Below are 27985 nucleotides of genomic sequence, written 5' to 3'. Positions count from 1 at the left end.
TAGATCGTGAGAAAGTGAAATAATTTCATCTTAGATCCCAAAGAGATTTTCAATGCTTTCTAAACGGCCTCAATCGGAGCTTGTTCTTATTCATGTTGTTACTCTTAACTACTTCCCTCTTCTAGATGATGCCTATAATCAATTTCGCCACCGTATCTTCTCTAATGTGACACCAACACCCTATCGTAGACATCCGTATCTGGGGCATCTAGGACCTGGATAGCATCGGGATGAAATAACCCATGCAAAACCGAACAGTAAAAACAAAAAAAACTTGTGTTTTTTGCATACTTGTTTGTTACTTTGGGTTAGTCGTTTTGGGGGTCGAGAGTTTCAACACGTGTGAGGGGATGTGTGCGTACACTAAAATTTATATAGATCATGAGAAAGTGAAGTAATTTCATCTTAGATCCCAAAGAGATTTTCAATGCTTTCTAAACGGCCTCAATCGGAGCTTGTTCTTATTCATGTTGTTACTCTTAACTACTTCCCTCTTCTAGATGATGCCTATAATCAATTTCGTCACCGTATCTTCTCTAATGTGACACCAACACCCTATCGTAGACATCCCTATCAGGGGCGTCTAGGACCTGGATAGCATCGGGATGAAATAGCCCATGCAAAACCAAACAGTAAAAACAAAAAAAACTTGTTTTTTTTGCATACTTGTTTGTCACTTTGGGTTAGTCATTTTGGGGGTCGAGAGTTTCAACACGTGTGAGGGGATGTGTGCGTACACTAAAATTTATATAGATCGTGAGAAAGTGAAATAATTTCATCTTAGATCCCAAAGAGATTTTCAATGCTTTCTAAACGGCCTCAATCGGAGCTTGTTCTTATTCATGTTGTTACTCTTAACTACTTCCCTCTTCTAGATGATGCCTATAATCAATTTCATCACCGTATCTTCTCTAATGTGACACCAACACCCTATCGTAGACATCCGTATCTGGGGCGTCTAGGACCTGGATAGCATCGGGATGAAATGACCCATGCAAAACCGAACAGTAAAAACAAAAAAAACTTGTGTTTTTTGCATACTTGTTTGTTACTTTGGGTTAGTCGTTTTGGGGTCGAGAGTTTCAACACGTGTGAGGGGATGTGTGCGTACACTAAAATTTATATAGATCGTGAGAAAGTGAAGTAATTTCATCTTAGATCCCAAAGAGATTTTCAATGCTTTCTAAACGGCCTCAATCGGAGCTTGTTCTTATTCATGTTGTTACTCTTAACTACTTCCCTCTTCTAGATGATGCCTATAATCAATTTCGTCACCGTATCTTCTCTAATGTGACACCAACACCCTATCGTAGACATCCGTATCAGGGGCGTCTAGGACCTGGATAGAATCGGGATGAAATAGCCCATGCAAAACCGAACAGTAAAAACAAAAAAAACTTGTTTTTTTTTGCATACTTGTTTGTTACTTTGGGTTAGTCATTTTGGGGGTCGAGAGTTTCAACACGTGTGAGGGGATGTGTGCGTACATTAAAATTTATATAGATCGTGAGAAAGTGAAGTAATTTCATCTTAGATCCCAAAGAGATTTTCAATGCTTTCTAAACGGCCTCAATCGGAGCTTGTTCTTATTCATGTTGTTACTCTTAACTACTTCCCTCTTCTAGATGATGCCTATAATCAATTTCGTCACCGTATCTTCTCTAATGTGACACCAACACCCTATCGTAGACATCCGTATCTAGGGCGTCTAGGACCTGGATAGCATCGGGATGAAATAGCCCATGCAAAACCGAACAGTAAAAACAAAAAAAACTTGTTTTTTTTTGCATACTTTTTTGTTACTTTGGGTTAGTCATTTTGGGGGTCGAGAGTTTCAACACGTGTGAGGGGATGTGTGCGTACACTAAAATTTATATAGATCGTGAGAAAGTGAAATAATTTCATCTTAGATCCCAAAGAGATTTTCAATGCTTTCTAAACGGCCTCAATCGGAGCTTGTTCTTATTCATGTTGTTACTCTTAACTAGTTCCCTCTTCTAGATGATGCCTATAATCAATTTCGTCACCGTATCTTCTCTAATGTGACACCAACACCCTATCGTAGACATCCGTATCTGGGGCGTCTAGGACCTGGATAGCATCGGGATGAAATAGCCCATGCAAAACCGAACAGTAAAAACAAAAAAAACTTGTGTTTTTTACATACTTGTTTGTTACTTTGGGTTAGTCATTTTGGGGGTCGAGAGTTTCAACACGTGTGAGGGGATGTGTGCGTACATTAAAATTTATATAGATCGTGAGAAAGTGAAGTAATTTCATCTTAGATCCCAAAGAGATTTTCAATGCTTTCTAAACGGCCTCAATCGGAGCTTGTTCTTATTCATGTTGTTACTCTTAACTAGTTCCCTCTTCTAGATGATGCCTATAATCAATTTCGTCACCGTATCTTCTCTAATGTGACACCAACACCCTATCGTAGACATCCGTATCTGGGGCGTCTAGGACCTGGATAGCATCGGGATGAAATAGCCCATGCAAAACCGAACAGTAAAAACAAAAAAAAACTTGTTTTTATTTGCATACTTTTTTGTTACTTTGGGTTAGTCATTTTGGGGGTCGAGAGTTTCAACACGTGTGAGGGGATGTGTGCGTACACTAAAATTTATATAGATCGTGAGAAAGTGAAATAATTTCATCTTAGATCCCAAAGAGATTTTCAATGCTTTCTAAACGGCCTCAATCGGAGCTTGTTCTTATTCATGTTGTTACTCTTAACTAGTTCCCTCTTCTAGATGATGCCTATAATCAATTTCGTCACCTATCTTCTCTAATGTGACACCAACACCCTATCGTAGACATCCGTATCTGGGGCGTCTAGGACCTGGATAGCATCGGGATGAAATAGCCCATGCAAAACCGAACAGTAAAAACAAAAAAAACTTGTTTTTTTGCATACTTGTTTGTTACTTTGGGTTAGTCATTTTGGGGGTCGAGAGTTTCAACACGTGTGAGGGGATGTGTGCGTACATTAAAATTTATATAGATCGTGAGAAAGTGAACTAATTTCATCTTAGATCCCAAAGAGATTTTCAATGCTTTCTAAACGGCCTCAATCGGAGCTTGTTCTTATTCATGTTGTTACTCTTAACTACTTCCCTCTTCTAGATGATGCCTATAATCAATTTCGTCACCGTATCTTCTCTAATGTGACACCAACACCCTATCGTAGACATCCGTATCTGGGGCGTCTAGGACCTGGATAGCATCGGGATGAAATAGCCCATGCAAAACCGAACAGTAAAAACAAAAAAAACTTGTTTTTTTTTGCATACTTTTTTGTTACTTTGGGTTAGTCATTTTGGGGGTCGAGAGTTTCAACACGTGTGAGGGGATGTGTGCGTACATTAAAATTTATATAGATCGTGAGAAAGTGAAGTAATTTCATCTTAGATCCCAAAGAGATTTTCAATGCTTTCTAAACGGCCTCAATCGGAGCTTGTTCTTATTCATGTTGTTACTCTTAACTACTTCCCTCTTCTAGATGATGCCTATAATCAATTTCGTCACCGTATCTTCTCTAATGTGACACCAACACCCTATCGTAGACATCCGTATCTGGGGCATCTAGGACCTGGATAGCATCGGGATGAAATAGCCCATGCAAAACCGAACAGTAAAAACAAAAAAAACTTGTTTTTTTTGCATACTTTTTTGTTACTTTGGGTTAGTCATTTTGGGGGTCGAGAGTTTCAACACGTGAGAGGGGATGTGTGCGTACACTAAAATTTATATAGATCGTGAGAAAGTGAAATAATTTCATCTTAGATCCCAAAGAGATTTTCAATGCTTTCTAAACGGCCTCAATCGGAGCTTGTTCTTATTCGTGTTGTTACTCTTAACTACTTCCCTCTTCTAGATGATGCCTATAATCAATTTCGTCACCGTATCTTCTCTAATGTGACACCAACACCCTATCGTAGACATCCGTATCTGGGGCGTCTAGGACCTGGATAGCATCGGGATGAAATAGCCCATGCAAAACCGAACAGTAAAAACAAAAAAAACTTGTGTTTTTTGCATACTTGTTTGTTACTTTGGGTTAGTCATTTTGGGGGTCGAGAGTTTCAACACGTGTGAGGGGATGTGTGCGTACATTAAAGTTTATATAGATCGTGAGAAAGTGAAGTAATTTCATCTTAGATCCCAAAGAGATTTTCAATGCTTTCTAAACGGCCTCAATCGGAGCTTGTTCTTATTCATGTTGTTACTCTTAACTACTTCCCTCTTCTAGATGATGCCTATAATCAATTTCGTCACCGTATCTTATCTAATGTGACACCAACACCCTATCGTAGACATCCGTATCTGGGGCGTCTAGGACCTGGATAGCATCGGGATGAAATAACCCATGCAAAACCGAACAGTAAAAACAAAAAAAACTTGTGTTTTTTGCATACTTGTTTGTTACTTTGGGTTAGTCATTTTGGGGGTCGAGAGTTTCAACACGTGTGAGTGGATGTGTGCGTACACTAAAATTTATATAGATCGTGAGAAAGTGAAGTAATTTCATCTTAGATCCCAAAGAGATTTTCAATGCTTTCTAAACGGCCTCAATCGGAGCTTGTTCTTATTCATGTTGTTACTCTTAACTAGTTCCCTCTTCTAGATGATGCCTATAATCAATTTCGTCACCGTACCTTCTCTAATGTGACACCAACACCCTATCGTAGACATCCGTATCTGGGGCGTCTAGGACCTGGATAGCATCGGGATGAAATAGCCCATGCAAAACCGAACAGTAAAAACAAAAAAAACTTGTTTTTATTTGCATACTTTTTTGTTACTTTGGGTTAGTCATTTTGGGGGTCGAGAGTTTCAACACGTGTGAGGGGATGTGTGCGTACACTAAAATTTATATAGATCGTGAGAAAGTGAAATAATTTCATCTTAGATCCCAAAGAGATTTTCAATGCTTTCTAAACGGCCTCAATCGGAGCTTGTTCTTATTCATGTTGTTACTCTTAACTAGTTCCCTCTTCTAGATGATGCCTATAATCAATTTCGTCACCTATCTTCTCTAATGTGACACCAACACCCTATCGTAGACATCCGTATCTGGGGCGTCTAGGACCTGGATAGCATCGGGATGAAATAGCCCATGCAAAACCGAACAGTAAAAACAAAAAAAACTTGTTTTTTTTTCATACTTGTTTGTTACTTTGGGTTAGTCATTTTGGGGGTCGAGAGTTTCAACACGTGTGAGGGGATGTGTGCGTACATTAAAATTTATATAGATCGTGAGAAAGTGAACTAATTTCATCTTAGATCCCAAAGAGATTTTCAATGCTTTCTAAACGGCCTCAATCGGAGCTTGTTCTTATTCATGTTGTTACTCTTAACTACTTCCCTCTTCTAGATGATGCCTATAATCAATTTCGTCACCGTATCTTCTCTAATGTGACACCAACACCCTATCGTAGACATCCGTATCAGGGGCGTCTAGGACCTGGATAGCATCGGGATGAAATAGCCCATGCAAAACCGAACAGTAAAAACAAAAAAAACTTGTTTTTTTTTGCATACTTTTTTGTTACTTTGGGTTAGTCATTTTGGGGGTCGAGAGTTTCAACACGTGTGAGGGGATGTGTGCGTACATTAAAATTTATATAGATCGTGAGAAAGTGAAGTAATTTCATCTTAGATCCCAAAGAGATTTTCAATGCTTTCTAAACGGCCTCAATCGGAGCTTGTTCTTATTCATGTTGTTACTCTTAACTACTTCCCTCTTCTAGATGATGCCTATAATCAATTTCGTCACCGTATCTTCTCTAATGTGACACCAACACCCTATCGTAGACATCCGTATCTGGGGCATCTAGGACCTGGATAGCATCGGGATGAAATAGCCCATGCAAAACCGAACAGTAAAAACAAAAAAAATTGTTTTTTTTTGCATACTTTTTTGTTACTTTGGGTTAGTCATTTTGGGGGTCGAGAGTTTCAACACGTGTGAGGGGATGTGTGCGTACACTAAAATTTATATAGATCGTGAGAAAGTGAAATAATTTCATCTTAGATCCCAAAGAGATTTTCAATGCTTTCTAAACGGCCTCAATCGGAGCTTGTTCTTATTCGTGTTGTTACTCTTAACTACTTCCCTCTTCTAGATGATGCCTATAATCAATTTCGTCACCGTATCTTCTCTAATGTGACACCAACACCCTATCGTAGACATCCGTATCTGGGGCGTCTAGGACCTGGATAGCATCGGGATGAAATACCCCATGCAAAACCGAACACAAAAAAAAAAAAAAACTTGTGTTTTTTGCATACTTGTTTGTTACTTTGGGTTAGTCATTTTGGGGGTCGAGAGTTTCAACACGTGTGAGGGGATGTGTGCGTACATTAAAGTTTATATAGATCGTGAGAAAGTGAAGTAATTTCATCTTAGATCCCAAAGAGATTTTCAATGCTTTCTAAACGGCCTCAATCGGAGCTTGTTCTTATTCATGTTGTTACTCTTAACTACTTCCCTCTTCTAGATGATGCCTATAATCAATTTCGTCACCGTATCTTATCTAATGTGACACCAACACCCTATCGTAGACATCCGTATCTGGGGCGTCTAGGACCTGGATAGCATCGGGATGAAATAACCCATGCAAAACCGAACAGTAAAAACAAAAAAAACTTGTGTTTTTTGCATACTTGTTTGTTACTTTGGGTTAGTCATTTTGGGGGTCGAGAGTTTCAACACGTGTGAGTGGATGTGTGCGTACACTAAAATTTATATAGATCGTGAGAAAGTGAAGTAATTTCATCTTAGATCCCAAAGAGATTTTCAATGCTTTCTAAACGGCCTCAATCGGAGCTTGTTCTTATTCATGTTGTTACTCTTAACTACTTCCCTCTTCTAGATGATGCCTATAATCAATTTCGACACCGTATCTTCTCTAATGTGACACCAACACCCTATCGTAGACATCCGTATCTGGGGCGTCTAGGACCTGGATAGCATCGGGATGAAATAGCCCATGCAAAACCGAACAGTAAAAACAAAAAAATCTTGTTTTTTTTGCATACTTGTTTGTTACTTTGGGTTAGTCATTTTGGGGGTCGAGAGTTTCAACACGTGTGAGGGGATGTGTGCGTACATTAAAATTTATATAGATCGTGAGAAAGTGAAGTAATTTCATCTTAGATCCCAAAGAGATTTTCAATGCTTTCTAAACGGCCTCAATCGGAGCTTGTTCTTATTCATGTTGTTACTCTTAACTACTTCCCTCTTCTAGATGATGCCTATAATCAATTTCGTCACCGTATCTTCTCTAATGTGACACCAACACCCTATCGTAGACATCCGTATCAGGGGCGTCTAGGACCTGGATAGCATCGGGATGAAATAGCCCATGCAAAACCGAACAGTAAAAATAAAAAAAACTTGTTTTTTTTTGCATACTTGTTTGTTACTTTGGGTTAGTCATTTTGGGGGTCGAGAGTTTCAACACGTGTGAGGGGATGTGTGCGTACACTAAAATTTATATAGATCGTGAGAAAGTGAAGTAATTTCATCTTAGATCCCAAAGAGATTTTCAATGCTTTCTAAACGGCCTCAATCGGAGCTTGTTCTTATTCATGTTGTTACTCTTAACTACTTCCCTCTTCTAGATGATGCCTATAATCAATTTCGTCACCGTATCTTCTCTAATGTGACACCAACACCCTATCGTAGACATCCGTATCAGGGGCGTCTAGGACCTGGATAGCATCGGGATGAAATGACCCATGCAAAACCGAACAGCAAAAACGAAAAAAACTTGTGTTTTTTGCATACTTGTTTGTTACTTTGGGTTAGTCGTTTTGGTGGTCGAGAGTTTCAACACGTGTGAGGGGATGTGTGCGTACACTAAAATTTATATAGATCATGAGAAGTGAAGTAATTTCATCTTAGATCCCAAAGAGATTTTCAATGCTTTCTAAACGGCCTCAATCGGAGCTTGTTCTTATTCATGTTGTTACTCTTAACCACTTCCCTCTTCTAGATGATGCCTATAATCAATTTCGTCACCGTATCTTCTCTAATGTGACACCAACACCCTATCGTAGACATCCGTATCAGGGGCGTCTAGGACCTGGATAGCATCGGGATGAAATAGCCCATGCAAAACCGAACAATAAAAACAAAAAAAACTTGTTTTTTTGCATACTTGTTTGTTACTTTGGGTTAGTCATTTTGGGGGTCGAGAGTTTCAACACGTGTGAGGGGATGTGTGCGTACATTAAAATTTATATAGATCGTGAGAAAGTGAAGTAATTTCATCTTAGATCCCAAAGAGATTTTCAATGCTTTCTAAACGGCCTCAATCGGAGCTTGTTCTTATTCATGTTGTTACTCTTAACTACTTCCCTCTTCTAGATGATGCCTATAATCAATTTCGTCACCGTATCTTCTCTAATGTGACACCAACACCCTATCGTAGACATCCGTATCAGGGGCGTCTAGGACCTGGATAGCATCGGGATGAAATAGCCCATGCAAAACCGAACAGTAAAAACAAAAAAATCTTGTTTTTTTGCATACTTGTTTGTTACTTTGGGTTAGTCATTTTGGGGGTCGAGAGTTTCAACACGTGTGAGGGGATGTGTGCGTACATTAAAATTTATATAGATCGTGAGAAAGTGAAGTAATTTCATCTTAGATCCCAAAGAGATTTTCAATGCTTTCTAAACGGCCTCAATCGGAGCTTGTTCTTATTCATGTTGTTACTCTTAACTACTTCCCTCTTCTAGATGATGCCTATAATCAATTTCGTCCATCGTATCTTCTCTAATGTGACACCAACACCCTATCGTAGACATCCGTATCCGGGGCGTCTAGGACCTGGATAGCATCGGGATGAAATAGCCCATGCAAAACCGAACAAGAAAATAAAAAAAAACTTGTTTTTTTTGCATACTTGTTTGTTACTTTGGGTTAGTCATTTTGGGGGTCGAGAGTTTCAACACGTGTGAGGGGATGTGTGCGTACACTAAAATTTATATAGATCGTGAGAAAGTGAAGTAATTTCATCTTAGATCCCAAAGAGATTTTCAATGCTTTCTAAACGGCCTCAATCGGAGCTTGTTCTTATTCATGTTGTTACTCTTAACTACTTCCCTCTTCTAGATGATGCCTATAATCAATTTCGTCACCGTATCTTCTCTAATGTGACACCAACACCCTATCGTAGACATCCGTATCAGGGGAGTCTAGGACCTGGATAGCATCGGGTTGAAATGACCCATGCAAAACCGAACAGTAAAAACAAAAAAAACTTGTGTTTTTTGCATACTTGTTTGTTACTTTGGGTTAGTCGTTTTGGGGGTCGAGAGTTTCAACACGTGTGAGGGGATGTGTGCGTACACTAAAATTTATATAGATCGTGAGAAGTGAAGTAATTTCATCTTAGATCCCAAAGAGATTTTCAATGCTTTCTAAACGGCCTCAATCGGAGCTTGTTCTTATTCATGTTGTTACTCTTAACCACTTCCCTCTTCTAGATGATGCCTATAATCAATTTCATCACCGTATCTTCTCTAATGTGACACCAACACCCTATCGTAGACATCCGTATCTGGGGCGTCTAGGACCTGGATAGCATCGGGATGAAATAACCCATGCAAAACCGAACAAGTAAAAACAAAAAAACTTGTGTTTTTTGCATACTTGTTTGTTACTTTGGGTTAGTCGTTTTGGGGGTCGAGAGTTTCAACACGTGTGAGTGGATGTGTGCGTACACTAAAATTTATATAGATCGTGAGAAAGTGAAGTAATTTCATCTTAGATACCAAAGAGATTTTCAATGCTTTCTAAACGGCCTCAATCGGAGCTTGTTCTTATTCATGTTGTTACTCTTAACTACTTCCCTCTTCTAGATGATGCCTATAATCAATTTCGTCACCGTATCTTCTCTAATGTGACACCAACACCCTATCGTAGACATCCGTATCTGGGGCGTCTAGGACCTGGATAGCATCGGGATGAAATAGCCCATGCAAAACCGAACAGTAAAAACAAAAAAATCTTGTTTTTTTTGCATACTTGTTTGTTACTTTGGGTTAGTCATTTTGGGGGTCGAGAGTTTCAACACGTGTGAGGGGATGTGTGCGTACATTAAAATTTATATAGATGGTGAGAAAGTGAAGTAATTTCATCTTAGATCCCAAAGAGATTTTCAATGCTTTCTAAACGGCCTCAATCGGAGCTTGTTCTTATTCATGTTGTTACTCTTAACTACTTCCCTCTTCTAGATGATGCCTATAATCAATTTCGTCACCGTATCTTCTCTAATGTGACACCAACACCCTATCGTAGACATCCGTATCAGGGGCGTCTAGGACCTGGATAGCATCGGGATGAAATAGCCCATGCAAAACCGAACAGTAAAAACAAAAAAATCTTGTTTTTTTTGCATACTTGTTTGTTACTTTGGGTTAGTCATTTTGGGGGTCGAGAGTTTCAACACGTGTGAGGGGATGTGTGCGTACATTAAAATTTATATAGATGGTGAGAAAGTGAAGTAATTTCATCTTAGATCCCAAAGAGATTTTCAATGCTTTCTAAACGGCCTCAATCGGAGCTTGTTCTTATTCATGTTGTTACTCTTAACTACTTCCCTCTTCTAGATGATGCCTATAATCAATTTCGTCACCGTATCTTCTCTAATGTGACACCAACACCCTATCGTAGACATCCGTATCTGGGGCGTCTAGGACCTGGATAGCATCGGGATGAAATAGCCCATGCAAAACCGAACAGTAAAAATAAAAAAAAACTTGTTTTTTTTTGCATACTTGTTTGTTACTTTGGGTTAGTCATTTTGGGGGTCGAGAGTTTCAACACGTGTGAGGGGATGTGTGCGTACACTAAAATTTATATAGATCGTGAGAAAGTGAAGTAATTTCATCTTAGATCCCAAAGAGATTTTCAATGCTTTCTAAACGGCCTCAATCGGAGCTTGTTCTTATTCATGTTGTTACTCTTAACTACTTCCCTCTTCTAGATGATGCCTATAATCAATTTCGTCACCGTATCTTCTCTAATGTGACACCAACACCCTATCGTAGACATCCGTATCAGGGGCGTCTAGGACCTGGATAGCATCGGGATGAAATGACCCATGCAAAACCGAACAGTAAAAACAAAAAAAAACTTGTGTTTTTTGCATACTTGTTTGTTACTTTGGGTTAGTCGTTTTGGTGGTCGAGAGTTTCAACACGTGTGAGGGGATGTGTGCGTACACTAAAATTTATATAGATCGTGAGAAGTGAAGTAATTTCATCTTAGATCCCAAAGAGATTTTCAATGCTTTCTAAACGGCCTCAATCGGAGCTTGTTCTTATTCATGTTGTTACTCTTAACCACTTCCCTCTTCTAGATGATGCCTATAATCAATTTCGTCACCGTATCTTCTCTAATGTGACACCAACACCCTATCGTAGACATCCATATCAGGGGCGTCTAGGACCTGGATAGCATCGGGATGAAATAGCCCATGCAAAACCGAACAGTAAAAACAAAAAAACTTGTTTTTTTTGCATACTTGTTTGTTACTTTGGGTTAGTCATTTTGGGGGTCGAGAGTTTCAACACGTGTGAGGGGATGTGTGCGTACATTAAAATTTATATAGATCGTGAGAAAGTGAAGTAATTTCATCTTAGATCCCAAAGAGATTTTCAATGCTTTCTAAACGGCCTCAATCGGAGCTTGTTCTTATTCATGTTGTTACTCTTAACTACTTCCCTCTTCTAGATGATGCCTATAATCAATTTCGTCACCGTATCTTCTCTAATGTGACACCAACACCCTATCGTAGACATCCGTATCAGGGGCGTCTAGGACCTGGATAGCATCGGGATGAAATAGCCCATGCAAAACCGAACAGTAAAAACAAAAAAATCTTGTTTTTTTGCATACTTGTTTGTTACTTTGGGTTAGTCATTTTGGGGGTCGAGAGTTTCAACACGTGTGAGGGGATGTGTGCGTACATTAAAATTTATATAGATCGTGAGAAAGTGAAGTAATTTCATCTTAGATCCCAAAGAGATTTTCAATGCTTTCTAAACGGCCTCAATCGGAGCTTGTTCTTATTCATGTTGTTACTCTTAACTACTTCCCTCTTCTAGATGATGCCTATAATCAATTTCGTCACTGTATCTTCTCTAATGTGACACCAACACCCTATCGTAGACATCCGTATCTGTGGCGTCTAGGACCTGGATAGCATCGGGATGAAATAGCCCATGCAAAACCGAACAGTAAAAATAAAAAAAAACTTGTTTTTTTTGCATACTTGTTTGTTACTTTGGGTTAGTCATTTTGGGGGTCGAGAGTTTCAACACGTGTGAGGGGATGTGTGCGTACACTAAAATTTATATAGATCGTGAGAAAGTGAAGTAATTTCATCTTAGATCCCAAAGAGATTTTCAATGCTTTCTAAACGGCCTCAATCGGAGCTTGTTCTTATTCATGTTGTTACTCTTAACTACTTCCCTCTTCTAGATGATGCCTATAATCAATTTCGTCACCGTATCTTCTCTAATGTGACACCAACACCCTATCGTAGACATCCGTATCAGGGGAGTCTAGGACCTGGATAGCATCGGGTTGAAATGACCCATGCAAAACCGAACAGTAAAAACAAAAAAAACTTGTGTTTTTTGCATACTTGTTTGTTACTTTGGGTTAGTCGTTTTGGGGGTCGAGAGTTTCAACACGTGTGAGGGGATGTGTGCGTACACTAAAATTTATATAGATCGTGAGAAGTGAAGTAATTTCATCTTAGATCCCAAAGAGATTTTCAATGCTTTCTAAACGGCCTCAATCGGAGCTTGTTCTTATTCATGTTGTTACTCTTAACCACTTCCCTCTTCTAGATGATGCCTATAATCAATTTCATCACCGTATCTTCTCTAATGTGACACCAACACCCTATCGTAGACATCCGTATCTGGGGCGTCTAGGACCTGGATAGCATCGGGATGAAATAACCCATGCAAAACCGAACAGTAAAAACAAAAAAAACTTGTGTTTTTTGCATACTTGTTTGTTACTTTGGGTTAGTCGTTTTGGGGGTCGAGAGTTTCAACACGTGTGAGTGGATGTGTGCGTACACTAAAATTTATATAGATCGTGAGAAAGTGAAGTAATTTCATCTTAGATCCCAAAGAGATTTTCAATGCTTTCTAAACGGCCTCAATCGGAGCTTGTTCTTATTCATGTTGTTACTCTTAACTACTTCCCTCTTCTAGATGATGCCTATAATCAATTTCGTCACCGTATCTTCTCTAATGTGACACCAACACCCTATCGTAGACATCCGTATCAGGGGCGTCTAGGACCTGGATAGCATCGGGATGAAATAGCCCATGCAAAACCGAACAGTAAAAACAAAAAAATCTTGTTTTTTTTGCATACTTGTTTGTTACTTTGGGTTAGTCATTTTGGGGGTCGAGAGTTTCAACACGTGTGAGGGGATGTGTGCGTACATTAAAATTTATATAGATGGTGAGAAAGTGAAGTAATTTCATCTTAGATCCCAAAGAGATTTTCAATGCTTTCTAAACGGCCTCAATCGGAGCTTGTTCTTATTCATGTTGTTACTCTTAACTACTTCCCTCTTCTAGATGATGCCTATAATCAATTTTGTCACCGTATCTTCTCTAATGTGACACCAACACCCTATCGTAGACATCCGTATCAGGGGCGTCTAGGACCTGGATAGCATCGGGATGAAATAGCCCATGCAAAACCGAACAGTAAAAACAAAAAAATCTTGTTTTTTTTGCATACTTGTTTGTTACTTTGGGTTAGTCATTTTGGGGGTCGAGAGTTTCAACACGTGTGAGGGGATGTGTGCGTACATTAAAATTTATATAGATGGTGAGAAAGTGAAGTAATTTCATCTTAGATCCCAAAGAGATTTTCAATGCTTTCTAAACGGCCTCAATCGGAGCTTGTTCTTATTCATGTTGTTACTCTTAACTACTTCCCTCTTCTAGATGATGCCTATAATCAATTTCGTCACCGTATCTTCTCTAATGTGACACCAACACCCTATCGTAGACATCCGTATCTGGGGCGTCTAGGACCTGGATAGCATCGGGATGAAATAGCCCATGCAAAACCGAACAGTAAAAATAAAAAAAACTTGTTTTTTTGCATACTTGTTTGTTACTTTGGGTTAGTCATTTTGGGGGTCGAGAGTTTCAACACGTGTGAGGGGATGTGTGCGTACACTAAAATTTATATAGATCGTGAGAAAGTGAAGTAATTTCATCTTAGATCCCAAAGAGATTTTCAATGCTTTCTAAACGGCCTCAATCGGAGCTTGTTCTTATTCATGTTGTTACTCTTAACTACTTCCCTCTTCTAGATGATGCCTATAATCAATTTCGTCACCGTATCTTCTCTAATGTGACACCAACACCCTATCGTAGACATCCGTATCAGGGGCGTCTAGGACCTGGATAGCATCGGGATGAAATGACCCATGCAAAACCGAACAGTAAAAACAAAAAAAAACTTGTGTTTTTTGCATACTTGTTTGTTACTTTGGGTTAGTCGTTTTGGTGGTCGAGAGTTTCAACACGTGTGAGGGGATGTGTGCGTACACTAAAATTTATATAGATCGTGAGAAGTGAAGTAATTTCATCTTAGATCCCAAAGAGATTTTCAATGCTTTCTAAACGGCCTCAATCGGAGCTTGTTCTTATTCATGTTGTTACTCTTAACCACTTCCCTCTTCTAGATGATGCCTATAATCAATTTCGTCACCGTATCTTCTCTAATGTGACACCAACACCCTATCGTAGACATCCATATCAGGGGCGTCTAGGACCTGGATAGCATCGGGATGAAATAGCCCATGCAAAACCGAACAGTAAAAACAAAAAAAACTTGTTTTTTTTGCATACTTGTTTGTTACTTTGGGTTAGTCATTTTGGGGGTCGAGAGTTTCAACACGTGTGAGGGGATGTGTGCGTACATTAAAATTTATATCGATCGTGAGAAAGTGAAGTAATTTCATCTTAGATCCCAAAGAGATTTTCAATGCTTTCTAAACGGCCTCAATCGGAGCTTGTTCTTATTCATGTTGTTACTCTTAACTACTTCCCTCTTCTAGATGATGCCTATAATCAATTTCGTCACCGTATCTTCTCTAATGTGACACCAACACCCTATCGTAGACATCCGTATCAGGGGCGTCTAGGACCTGGATAGCATCGGGATGAAATAGCCCATGCAAAACCGAACAGTAAAAACAAAAAAATCTTGTTTTTTTGCATACTTGTTTGTTACTTTGGGTTAGTCATTTTGGGGGTCGAGAGTTTCAACACGTGTGAGGGGATGTGTGCGTACATTAAAATTTATATAGATCGTGAGAAAGTGAAGTAATTTCATCTTAGATCCCAAAGAGATTTTCAATGCTTTCTAAACGGCCTCAATCGGAGCTTGTTCTTATTCATGTTGTTACTCTTAACTACTTCCCTCTTCTAGATGATGCCTATAATCAATTTCGTCACTGTATCTTCTCTAATGTGACACCAACACCCTATCGTAGACATCCGTATCTGGGGCGTCTAGGACCTGGATAGCATCGGGATGAAATAGCCCATGCAAAACTGAACAGTAAAAATAAAAAAAACTTGTTTTTTTGCATACTTGTTTGTTACTTTGGGTTAGTCATTTTGGGGGTCGAGAGTTTCAACACGTGTGAGGGGATGTGTGCGTACACTAAAATTTATATAGATCGTGAGAAAGTGAAGTAATTTCATCTTAGATCCCAAAGAGATTTTCAATGCTTTCTAAACGGCCTCAATCGGAGCTTGTTCTTATTCATGTTGTTACTCTTAACTACTTCCCTCTTCTAGATGATGCCTATAATCAATTTCGTCACCGTATCTTCTCTAATGTGACACCAACACCCTATCGTAGACATCCGTATCTGGGGCGTCTAGGACCTGGATAGCATCGGGATGAAATAGCCCATGCAAAACCGAACAGTAAAAATAAAAAAAACTTGTTTTTTTTTGCATACTTGTTTGTTACTTTGGGTTAGTCATTTTGGGGGTCGAGAGTTTCAACACGTGTGAGGGGATGTGTGCGTACACTAAAATTTATATAGATCGTGAGAAAGTGAAGTAATTTCATCTTAGATCCCAAAGAGATTTTCAATGCTTTCTAAACGGCCTCAATCGGAGCTTGTTCTTATTCATGTTGTTACTCTTAACTACTTCCCTCTTCTAGATGATGCCTATAATCAATTTCGTCACCGTATCTTCTCTAATGTGACACCAACACCCTATCGTAGACATCCGTATCAGGGGCGTCTAGGACCTGGATAGCATCGGGATGAAATGACCCATGCAAAACCGAACAGTAAAAACAAAAAAAAACTTGTGTTTTTTGCATACTTGTTTGTTACTTTGGGTTAGTCGTTTTGGTGGTCGAGAGTTTCAACACGTGTGAGGGGATGTGTGCGTACACTAAAATTTATATAGATCGTGAGAAGTGAAGTAATTTCATCTTAGATCCCAAAGAGATTTTCAATGCTTTCTAAACGGCCTCAATCGGAGCTTGTTCTTATTCATGTTGTTACTCTTAACCACTTCCCTCTTCTAGATGATGCCTATAATCAATTTCGTCACCGTATCTTCTCTAATGTGACACCAACACCCTATCGTAGACATCCATATCAGGGGCGTCTAGGACCTGGATAGCATCGGGATGAAATAGCCCATGCAAAACCGAACAGTAAAAACAAAAAAACTTGTTTTTTTGCATACTTGTTTGTTACTTTGGGTTAGTCATTTTGGGGGTCGAGAGTTTCAACACGTGTGAGGGGATGTGTGCGTACATTAAAATTTATATCGATCGTGAGAAAGTGAAGTAATTTCATCTTAGATCCCAAAGAGATTTTCAATGCTTTCTAAACGGCCTCAATCGGAGCTTGTTCTTATTCATGTTGTTACTCTTAACTACTTCCCTCTTCTAGATGATGCCTATAATCAATTTCGTCACCGTATCTTCTCTAATGTGACACCAACACCCTATCGTAGACATCCGTATCAGGGGCGTCTAGGACCTGGATAGCATCGGGATGAAATAGCCCATGCAAAACCGAACAGTAAAAACAAAAAAATCTTGTTTTTTTGCATACTTGTTTGTTACTTTGGGTTAGTCATTTTGGGGGTCGAGAGTTTCAACACGTGTGAGGGGATGTGTGCGTACATTAAAATTTATATAGATCGTGAGAAAGTGAAGTAATTTCATCTTAGATCCCAAAGAGATTTTCAATGCTTTCTAAACGGCCTCAATCGGAGCTTGTTCTTATTCATGTTGTTACTCTTAACTACTTCCCTCTTCTAGATGATGCCTATAATCAATTTCGTCATTGTATCTTCTCTAATGTGACACCAACACCCTATCGTAGACATCCGTATCTGGGGCGTCTAGGACCTGGATAGCATCGGGATGAAATAGCCCATGCAAAACTGAACAGTAAAAATAAAAAAAACTTGTTTTTTTTGCATACTTGTTTGTTACTTTGGGTTAGTCATTTTGGGGGTCGAGAGTTTCAACACGTGTGAGGGGATGTGTGCGTACACTAAAATTTATATAGATCGTGAGAAAGTGAAGTAATTTCATCTTAGATCCCAAAGAGATTTTCAATGCTTTCTAAACGGCCTCAATCGGAGCTTGTTCTTAGTCATGTTGTTACTCTTAACTACTTCCCTCTTCTAGATGATGCCTATAATCAATTTCGTCACCGTATCTTCTCTAATGTGACACCAACACCCTATCGTAGACATCCGTATCAGGGGCGTCTAGGACCTGGATAGCACCGGGATGAAATGACCCATGCAAAACTGAACAGTAAAAACAAAAAAAACTTGTGTTTTTTGCATACTTGTTTGTTACTTTGGGTTAGTCGTTTTGGGGGTCGAGAGTTTCAACACGTGTGAGGGGATGTGTGCGTACACTAAAATTTATATAGATCGTGAGAAGTGAAGTAATTTCATCTTAGATCCCAAAGAGATTTTCAATGCTTTCTAAACGGCCTCAATCGGAGCTTGTTCTTATTCATGTTGTTACTCTTAACCACTTCCCTCTTCTAGATGATGCCTATAATCAATTTCGTCACCGTATCTTCTCTAATGTGACACCAACACCCTATCGTAGACATCCGTATCTGGGGCGTCTAGGACCTGGATAGCATCGGGATGAAATAGCCCATGCAAAACCGAACGGTAAAAACAAAAAAAACTTGTTTTTTTTGCATACTTGTTTGTTACTTTGGGTTAGTCATTTTGGGGGTCGAGAGTTTCAACACGTGTGAGGGGATGTGTGCGTACATTAAAATTTATATAGATCGTGAGAAAGTGAAGTAATTTCATCTTAGATCCCAAAGAGATTTTCAATGCTTTCTAAACGGCCTCAATCGGAGCTTGTTCTTATTCATGTTGTTACTCTTAACTACTTCCCTCTTCTAGATGATGCCTATAATCAATTTCGTCACCGTATCTTCTCTAATGTGACACCAACACCCTATCGTGAACATCCGTATCTGGGGCGTCTAGGACCTGGATAGCATCGGGATGAAATAGCCCATGCAAAACCGAACAGTAAAAACAAAAAAATCTTGTTTTTTTTGCATACTTGTTTGTTACTTTGGGTTAGTCATTTTGGGGGTCGAGAGTTTCAACACGTGTGAGGGGATGTGTGCGTACACTAAAATTTATATAGATCATGAGAAAGTGAAATAATTTCATCTTAGATCCCAAAGAGATTTTCAATGCTTTCTAAACGGCCTCAATCGTAGCTTGTTCTTATTCATGTTGTTACTCTTAACTACTTCCCTCTTCTAGATGATGCCTATAATCAATTTCGTCACCGTATCTTCTCTAATGTGACAACACCCTATCGTAGACATCCGTATCTGGGCCTCTAGGACCTGGATAGCATCGGGATGAAATAACCCATGCAAAACCGAACAGTAAAAACAAAAAAAACTTGTGTTTTTTGCATACTTGTTTGTTACTTTGGGTTAGTCGTTTTGGGGGTCGAGAGTTTCAACACGTGTGAGGGGATGTGTGCGTACACTACTCAATTGAGGCCGTTTAGAAAGCATTGAAAATCTCTTTGGGATCTAAAATGAAATTACTTCACTTTCTCACGATCTATATAAATTTTAATGTATGCACACATCCCCTCACACGTGTTTAAACTCTCGACCCCCAAAATGACTAACCCAAAGTAACAAACAAGTATGCAAAAAACACAAGTTTTTTTTGTTTTTACTGTTCGGTTTTGCATGGGCTATTTCATCCCGATGCTATCCAGGTCCTAGACGCCCAGTCTGGATGTCTACGATAGGGTGTTGGTGTCACATTAGAGAAGATACGGTGACGAAATTGATTATAGGCATCATCTAGAAGAGGGAAGTAGTTAAGAGTAACAACATGAATAAGAACAAGCTCCGATTGAGGCCGTTTAGAAAGCATTGAAAATCTCTTTGGGATCTAAGATGAAATTACTTCACTTTCTCACGATCTATATAAATTTTAATGTACGCACACATCCCCTCACACGTGTTGAAACTCTCGACCCCCAAAACGACTAACCCAAAGTAACAAACAAGTATGCAAAAAAAAAGTTTTTTTTGTTTTTACTGTTCGGTTTTGCATGGGCTATTTCATCCCGATGCTATCCAGGTCCTAGACGCCCCTGATACGGATGTCTACGATAGGGTGTTGGTGTCACATTAGAGAAGATACGGTGACGAAATTGATTATAGGCATCATCTAGAAAAGGGAAGTAGTTAAGAGTAACCGCATGAATAAGAACAAGCTCCGATTGAGGCCGTTTAGAAAGCATTGAAAATCTCTTTGGGATCTAAGATGAAATTACTTCACTTTCTCACGATCTATATAAATTTTAATGTACGCACACATCCCCTCACACGTGTTGAAACTCTCGACCCCCAAAACGACTAACCCAAAGTAACAAACAAGTATGCAAAAAACACAAGTTTTTTTTGTTTTTACTGTTCGGTTTTGCATGGGTTATTTCATCCCGATGCTATCCAGGTCCTAGACGCCCCAGATACGGATGTCTACGATAGGGTGTTGGTGTCACATTAGAGAAGATACGGTGACGAAATTGATTATAGGCATCATCTAGAAGAGGGAAGTAGTTAAGAGTAACAACATGAATAAGAACAAGCTCCGATTGAGGCCGTTTAGAAAGCATTGAAAATCTCTTTGGGATCTAAGATGAAATTACTTCACTTTCTCACGATCTATATAAATTTTAGTGTACGCACACATCCCCTCACACGTGTTGAAACTCTCGACCCCCAAAACAACTAACCCAAAGTAACAAACAAGTATGCAAAAAACACAAGTTTTTTTTTGTTTTTACTGTTCGGTTTTGCATGGGTTATTTCATCCCGATGCTATCCAGGTCCTAGACGCCCCAGATACGGATGTCTAGGATAGGGTGTTGGTGTCACATTAGAGAAGATACGGTGACGAAATTGATTATAGGCATCATCTAGAAGAGGGAAGTAGTTAAGAGTAACAACACGAATAAGAACAAGCTCGGATTGAGGCCGTTTAGAAAGCATTGAAAATCTCTTTGGGATCTAAGATGAAATTACTTCACTTTCTCACGATCTATATAAATTTTAGTGTACGCACACATCCCCTCACACGTGTTGAAACTCTCGACCCCCAAAACGACTAACCCAAAGTAACAAACAAGTATGCAAAAAACAAGTATTTTTTGTTTTTACTTGTTCGGTTTTGCATGGGCTATTTCATCCCGATGCTATCCAGGTCCTAGACGCCCAGATCTGGATGTCTACGATAGGGTGTTGGTGTCACATTAGAGAAGATACGGTGACGAAATTGATTATAGGCATCATCTAGAAGAGGGAAGTAGTTAAGAGTAACAACATGAATAAGAACAAGCTCCGATTGAGGCCGTTTAGAAAGCATTGAAAATCTCTTTGGGATCTAAGATGAAATTACTTCACTTTCTCACGATCTATATAAATTTTAGTGTACGCACACATCCCCTCACACGTGTTGAAACTCTCGACCCCCAAAACGACTAACCCAAAGTAACAAACAAGTATGCAAAAACACAAGTTTTTTTTTGTTTTTACTGTTTGGTTTTGCACGGGTTATTTCATCCCGATGCTATCCAGGTCCTACACGCCATATATACGGATGTCTATGATAGGGTGTTGGTGTCACATTAGAGAAGATACGGTGACGAAATTGATTATAGGCATCATCTAGAAGAGGGAAGTAGTTAAGAGTAACAACATGAATAAGAACAAGCTCGGATTGAGGCCGTTTAGAAAGCATTGAAAATCTCTTTGGGATCTAAGATGAAATTACTTCACTTTCTCACGATCTATATAAATTTTAGTGTACGCACACATCCCCTCACACGTGTTGAAACTCTCGACCCCCAAAACGACTAACCCAAAGTAACAAACAAGTATGCAAAAAAACAAGAGTTTTTGTTTTTACTGCTCGGTTTTGCATGGGCTATTTCATCCCGATGTTATCCAGGTCCTAGACGCCCGTATACGGATGTTCACGATAGGGTGTTGGTGTCACATTAGAGAAGATACGGTGACGAAATTGATTATAGGCATCATCTAGAAGAGGGAAGTAGTTAAGAGTAACAACATGAATAAGAACAAGCTCCGATTGAGGCCGTTTAGAAAGCATTGAAAATCTCTTTGGGATCTAAGATGAAATTACTTCACTTTCTCACGATCTATATAAATTTGAGTGTACGCACACATCCCCTCACACGTGTTGAAACTCTCGACCCCCAAAACGACTAACCCAAAGTAACAAACAAGTATGCAAAAAAACAAGTTTTTTTTGTTTTCACTGTTCGGTTTTGCATGGGCTATTTCATCCCGATGCTATCCAGGTCCTAGACGCCCCAGATACGGATGTCTATGATAGGGTGTTGGTGTCACATTAGAGAAGATACGGTGACGAAATTGATTATAGGCATCATCTAGAAGAGGGAAGTAGTTAAGAGTAACAACATGAATAAGAACAAGCTCCGATTGAGGCCGTTTAGAAAGCATTGAAAATCTCTTTGGGATCTAAGATGAAATTACTTCACTTTCTCACGATCTATATAAATTTTAATGTATGCACACATCCCCTCACACGTGTTGAAACTCTCGACCCCCAAAACGACTAACCCAAAGTAACAAACAAGTATGCAAAACACAAGTTTTTTTTTGTTTTTTACTGTTCGGTTTTGCATGGGCTATTTCATCCCGATGCTATCCAGGTCCTAGACGCCCTGATACGGATGTCTACGTATAGGGTGTTGGTGTCACATTAGAGAAGATACGGTGACGAAATTGATTATAGGCATCATCTAGAAGAGGGAAGTAGTTAAGAGTAACAACATGAATAAGAACAAGCTCCGATTGAGGCCGTTTAGAAAGCATTGAAAATCTCTTTGGGATCTAAGATGAAATTACTTCACTTTCTCATGATCTATATAAATTTTAGTGTACGCACACATCCCCTCACACGTGTTGAAACTCTCGACCCCCAAAACGACTAACCCAAAGTAACAAACAAGTATGCAAAAAACAAGTTTTTTTGTTTTTCTTGTTCGGTTTTGCATGGGCTATTTCATCCCGATGCTATCCAGGTCCTAGACGCCCCTGATACGGATGTCTACGATAGGATGTTGGTGTCACATTAGAGAAGATACGGTGACGAAATTGATTATAGGCATCATCTAGAAGAGGGAAGTAGTTAAGAGTAACAACATGAATAAGAACAAGCTCCGATTGAGGCCGTTTAGAAAGCATTGAAAATCTCTTTGGGATCTAAGATGAAATTACTTCACTTTCTCACGATCTATATAAATTTTAATGTATGCACACATCCCCTCACACGTGTTGAAACTCTCGACCCCCAAAACGACTAACCCAAAGTAACAAACAAGTATGCAAAAAACACAAGTTTTTTTTGTTTTTACTGTTCGGTTTTGCATGGGCTATTTCATCCCGATGCTATCCAGGTCCTAGACGCCCCAGATATGGATGTCTACGATAGGGTGTTGGTGTCACATTAGAGAAGATACGGTGACGAAATTGATTATAGGCATCATCTAGAAGAGGGAAGTAGTTAAGAGTAACAACATGAATAAGAACAAGCTCCGATTGAGGCCGTTTAGAAAGCATTGAAAATCTCTTTGGGATCTAAGATGAAATTACTTCACTTTCTCACGATCTATATAAATTTTAGTGTACGCACACATCCCCTCACACGTGTTGAAACTCTCGACCCCCAAAACGACTAACCCAAAGTAACAAACAAGTATGCAAAAAAACAATATGGTTTTGTTTTTACTGTTCGGTTTTGCATGGGCTATTTCATCCCGATGCTATCCAGGTCCTAGACGCCCCTGATACGGATGTCTACGATAGGGTGTTGGTGTCACATTAGAGAAGATACGGTGACGAAATTGATTATAGGCATCATCTAGAAGAGGGAAGTAGTTAAGAGTAACAACATGAATAAGAACAAGCTCCGATTGAGGCCGTTTAGAAAGCATTGAAAATCTCTTTGGGATCTAAGATGAAATTACTTCACTTTCTCACGATCTATATAAATTTTAATGTATGCACACATCCCCTCACACGTGTTGAAACTCTCGACCCCCAAAACGACTAACCCAAAGTAACAAACAAGTATGCAAAAAACACAAGTTTTTTTTTGTTTTTACTGTTCGGTTTTGCATGGGCTATTTCATCCCGATGCTATCCAGGTCCTAGATGCCCCAGATATGGATGTCTACGATAGGGTGTTGGTGTCACATTAGAGAAGATACGGTGACGAAATTGATTATAGGCATCATCTAGAAGAGGGAAGTAGTTAAGAGTAACAACATGAATAAGAACAAGCTCCGATTGAGGCCGTTTAGAAAGCATTGAAAAACTCTTTGGGATCTAAGATGAAATTACTTCACTTTCTCACGATCTATATAAATTTTAGTGTACGCACACATCCCCTCACACGTGTTGAAACTCTCGACCCCCAAAACGACTAACCCAAAGTAACAAACAAGTATGCAAAAAACAATATGTTTTTTTGTTTTTACTGTTCGGTTTTGCATGGGCTATTTCATCCCGATGCTATCCAGGTCCTAGACGCCCCTGATACGGATGTCTACGATAGGATGTTGGTGTCACATTAGAGAAGATACGGTGACGAAATTGATTATAGGCATCATCTAGAAGAGGGAAGTAGTTAAGAGTAACAACATGAATAAGAACAAGCTCCAATTGAGGCCGTTTAGAAAGCATTGAAAATCTCTTTGGGATCTAAGATGAAATTACTTCACTTTCTCACGATCTATATAAATTTTAATGTATGCACACATCCCCTCACACGTATTGAAACTCTCGACCCCCAAAATGACTAACCCAAAGTAACAAACAAGTATGCAAAAAACACAAGTTTTTTTTGTTTTTACTGTTCGGTTTTGCATGGGCTATTTCATCCCGATGCTATCCAGGTCCTAGACGCCCAGTATACGGATGTCTACGATAGGGTGTTGGTGTCACATTAGAGAAGATACGGTGACGAAATTGATTATAGGTATCATCTAGAAGAGGGAAGTAGTTAAGAGTAACAACATGAATAAGAACAAGCTCCGATTGAGGCCGTTTAGAAAGCATTGAAAATCTCTTTGGGATCTAAGATGAAATTACTTCACTTTCTCACGATCTATATAAATTTTAATGTACGCACACATCCCCTCACACGTGTTGAAACTCTCGACCCCCAAAACGACTAACCCAAAGTAACAAACAAGTATGCAAAAAACAAGTTTTTTTTGTTTTTACTGTTCGGTTTTGCATGGGGTATTTCATCCCGATGCTATCCAGGTCCTAGACGCCCCTGATACGGATGTCTACGATAGGGTGTTGGTGTCACATTAGAGAAGATACGGTGATGAAATTGATTATAGGCATCATCTAGAAGAGGGAAGTAGTTAAGAGTAACAACATGAATAAGAACAAGCTCCGATTGAGGCCGTTTAGAAAGCATTGAAAATCTCTTTGGGATCTAAGATGAAATTACTTCACTTTCTCACGATCTATATAAATTTTAATGTATGCACACATCCCCTCACACGTGTTGAAACTCTCGACCCCCAAAACGACTAACCCAAAGTAACAAACAAGTATGCAAAAAACACAAGTTTTTTTGTTTTTACTGTTCGGTTTTGCATGGGCTATTTCATCCCGATGCTATCCAGGTCCTAGACGCCCCGTATACGAGATGTCTACGATAGGGTGTTGGTGTCACATTAGAGAAGATACGGTGACGAAATTGATTATAGGCATCATCTAGAAGAGGAAGTAGTTAAGAGTAACAACATGAATAAGAACAAGCTCCGATTGAGGCCGTTTAGAAAGCATTGAAAATCTCTTTGGGATCTAAGATGAAATTACTTCACTTTCTCATGATCTATATAAATTTTAGTGTACGCACACATCCCCTCACACGTGTTGAAACTCTCGACCCCCAAAACGACTAACCCAAAGTAACAAACAAGTATGCAAAAAAAAACAAGTTTTTTTTGTTTTTACTGTTCGGTTTTGCATGGGCTATTTCATCCCGATGCTATCCAGGTCCTAGACGCCCCAGATATGGATGTCTACGATAGGGTGTTGGTGTCACATTAGAGAAGATACGGTGACGAAATTGATTATAGGCATCATCTAGAAGAGGGAAGTAGTTAAGAGTAACAACATGAATAAGAACAAGCTCCGATTGAGGCCGTTTAGAAAGCATTGAAAATCTCTTTGGGATCTAAGATGAAATTACTTCACTTTCTCACGATCTATATAAATTTTAGTGTACGCACACATCCCCTCACACGTGTTGAAACTCTCGACCCCCAAAATGACTAACCCAAAGTAACAAACAAGTATGCAAAAAAAAAAACAAGTTTTTTGTTTTTACTGTTCGGTTTTTCATGGGCTATTTGATCCCGATGTTATCCAGGTCCTAGACGCCCGATACGGATGTCTACGATAGGATGTTGGTGTCACATTAGAGAAGATACGGTGACGAAATTGATTATAGGCATCATCTAGAAGAGGGAAGTAGTTAAGAGTAACAACATGAATAAGAACAAGCTCCAATTGAGGCCGTTTAGAAAGCATTGAAAATCTCTTTGGGATCTAAGATGAAATTACTTCACTTTCTCACGATCTATATAAATTTTAATGTATGCACACATCCCCTCACACGTGTTGAAACTCTCGACCCCCAAAACGACTAACCCAAAGTAACAAACAAGTATGCAAAAAACACAAGTTTTTTTTGTTTTTACTGTTCATTTTTGCATGGGCTATTTCATCCCGATGCTATCCAGGTCCTAGACGCCCCAGATACGGATGTCTACGATAGGGTGTTGGTGTCACATTAGAGAAGATACGGTGACGAAATTGATTATAGGTATCATCTAGAAGAGGGAAGTAGTTAAGAGTAACAACATGAATAAGAACAAGCTCCGATTGAGGCCGTTTAGAAAGCATTGAAAATCTCTTTGGGATCTAAGATGAAATTACTTCACTTTCTCACGATCTATATAAATTTTAATGTACGCACACATCCCCTCACACGTGTTGAAACTCTCGACCCCCAAAACGACTAACCCAAAGTAACAAACAAGTATGCAAAAAAAACAAGTTTTTTTGTTTTTACTGTTCGGTTTTGCATGGGCTATTTCATCCCGATGCTATCCAGGTCCTAGACGCCCCTAATACGGATGTCTACGATAGGGTGTTGGTGTCACATTAGAGAAGATACGGTGACGAAATTGATTATAGGCATCATCTAGAAGAGGGAAGTAGTTAAGAGTAACAACATGAATAAGAACAAGCTCCGATTGAGGCCGTTTAGAAAGCATTGAAAATCTCTTTGGGATCTAAGATGAAATTACTTCACTTTCTCACGATCGATATAAATTTTAATGTACGCACACATCCCCTCACACGTGTTGAAACTCTCGACCCCCAAAATGACTAACCCAAAGTAACAAACAAGTATGCAAAAAACAAGTTTTTTGTTTTTCTTGTTCGGTTTTGCATGGGCTATTTCATCCCGATGCTATCGAGGTCCTAGACGCCCCTGATACGGATGTCTACGATAGGGTGTTGGTGTCACATTAGAGAAGATACGGTGACGAAATTGATTATAGGCATCATCTAGAAGAGGGAAGTGGTTAAGAGTAACAACATGAATAAGAACAAGCTCCGATTGAGGCCGTTTAGAAAGCATTGAAAATCTCTTTGGGATCTAAGATGAAATTACTTCACTTCTCACGATCTATATAAATTTTAATGTATGCACACATCCCCTCACACGTGTTGAAACTCTCGACCCCCAAAACGACTAACCCAAAGTAACAAACAAGTATGCAAAAAACACAAGTTTTTTTTTGTTTTACTGTTCGGTTTTGCATGGGCTATTTCATCCCGATGCTATCCAGGTCCTAGACGCCCCAGATACGGATGTCTACGATCGGGTGTTGGTGTCACATTAGAGAAGATACGGTGACGAAATTGATTATAGGCATCATCTAGAAGAGGGAAGTAGTTAAGAGTAACAACATGAATAAGAACAAGCTCCGATTGAGGCCGTTTAGAAAGCATTGAAAATCTCTTTGGGATCTAAGATGAAATTACTTCACTTTCTCATGATCTATATAAATTTTAGTGTACGCACACATCCCCTCACACGTGTTGAAACTCTCGACCCCCAAAACGACTAACCCAAAGTAACAAACAAGTATGCAAAAAACACAAGTTTTTTTTGTTTTTAATGTTCGGTTTTGCATGGGCTATTTCATCCCGATGCTATCCAGGTCCTAGACGCCCCAGATACGGATGTCTACGATAGG

This window comes from Lolium perenne, unplaced genomic scaffold, assembly GCF_019359855.2.
Source record: "Lolium perenne isolate Kyuss_39 unplaced genomic scaffold, Kyuss_2.0 unplaced51, whole genome shotgun sequence".
In the NCBI taxonomy this organism is placed as follows: Eukaryota; Viridiplantae; Streptophyta; class Magnoliopsida; order Poales; family Poaceae; genus Lolium; species Lolium perenne.
This window is presented reverse-complemented; position numbering follows the sequence as displayed.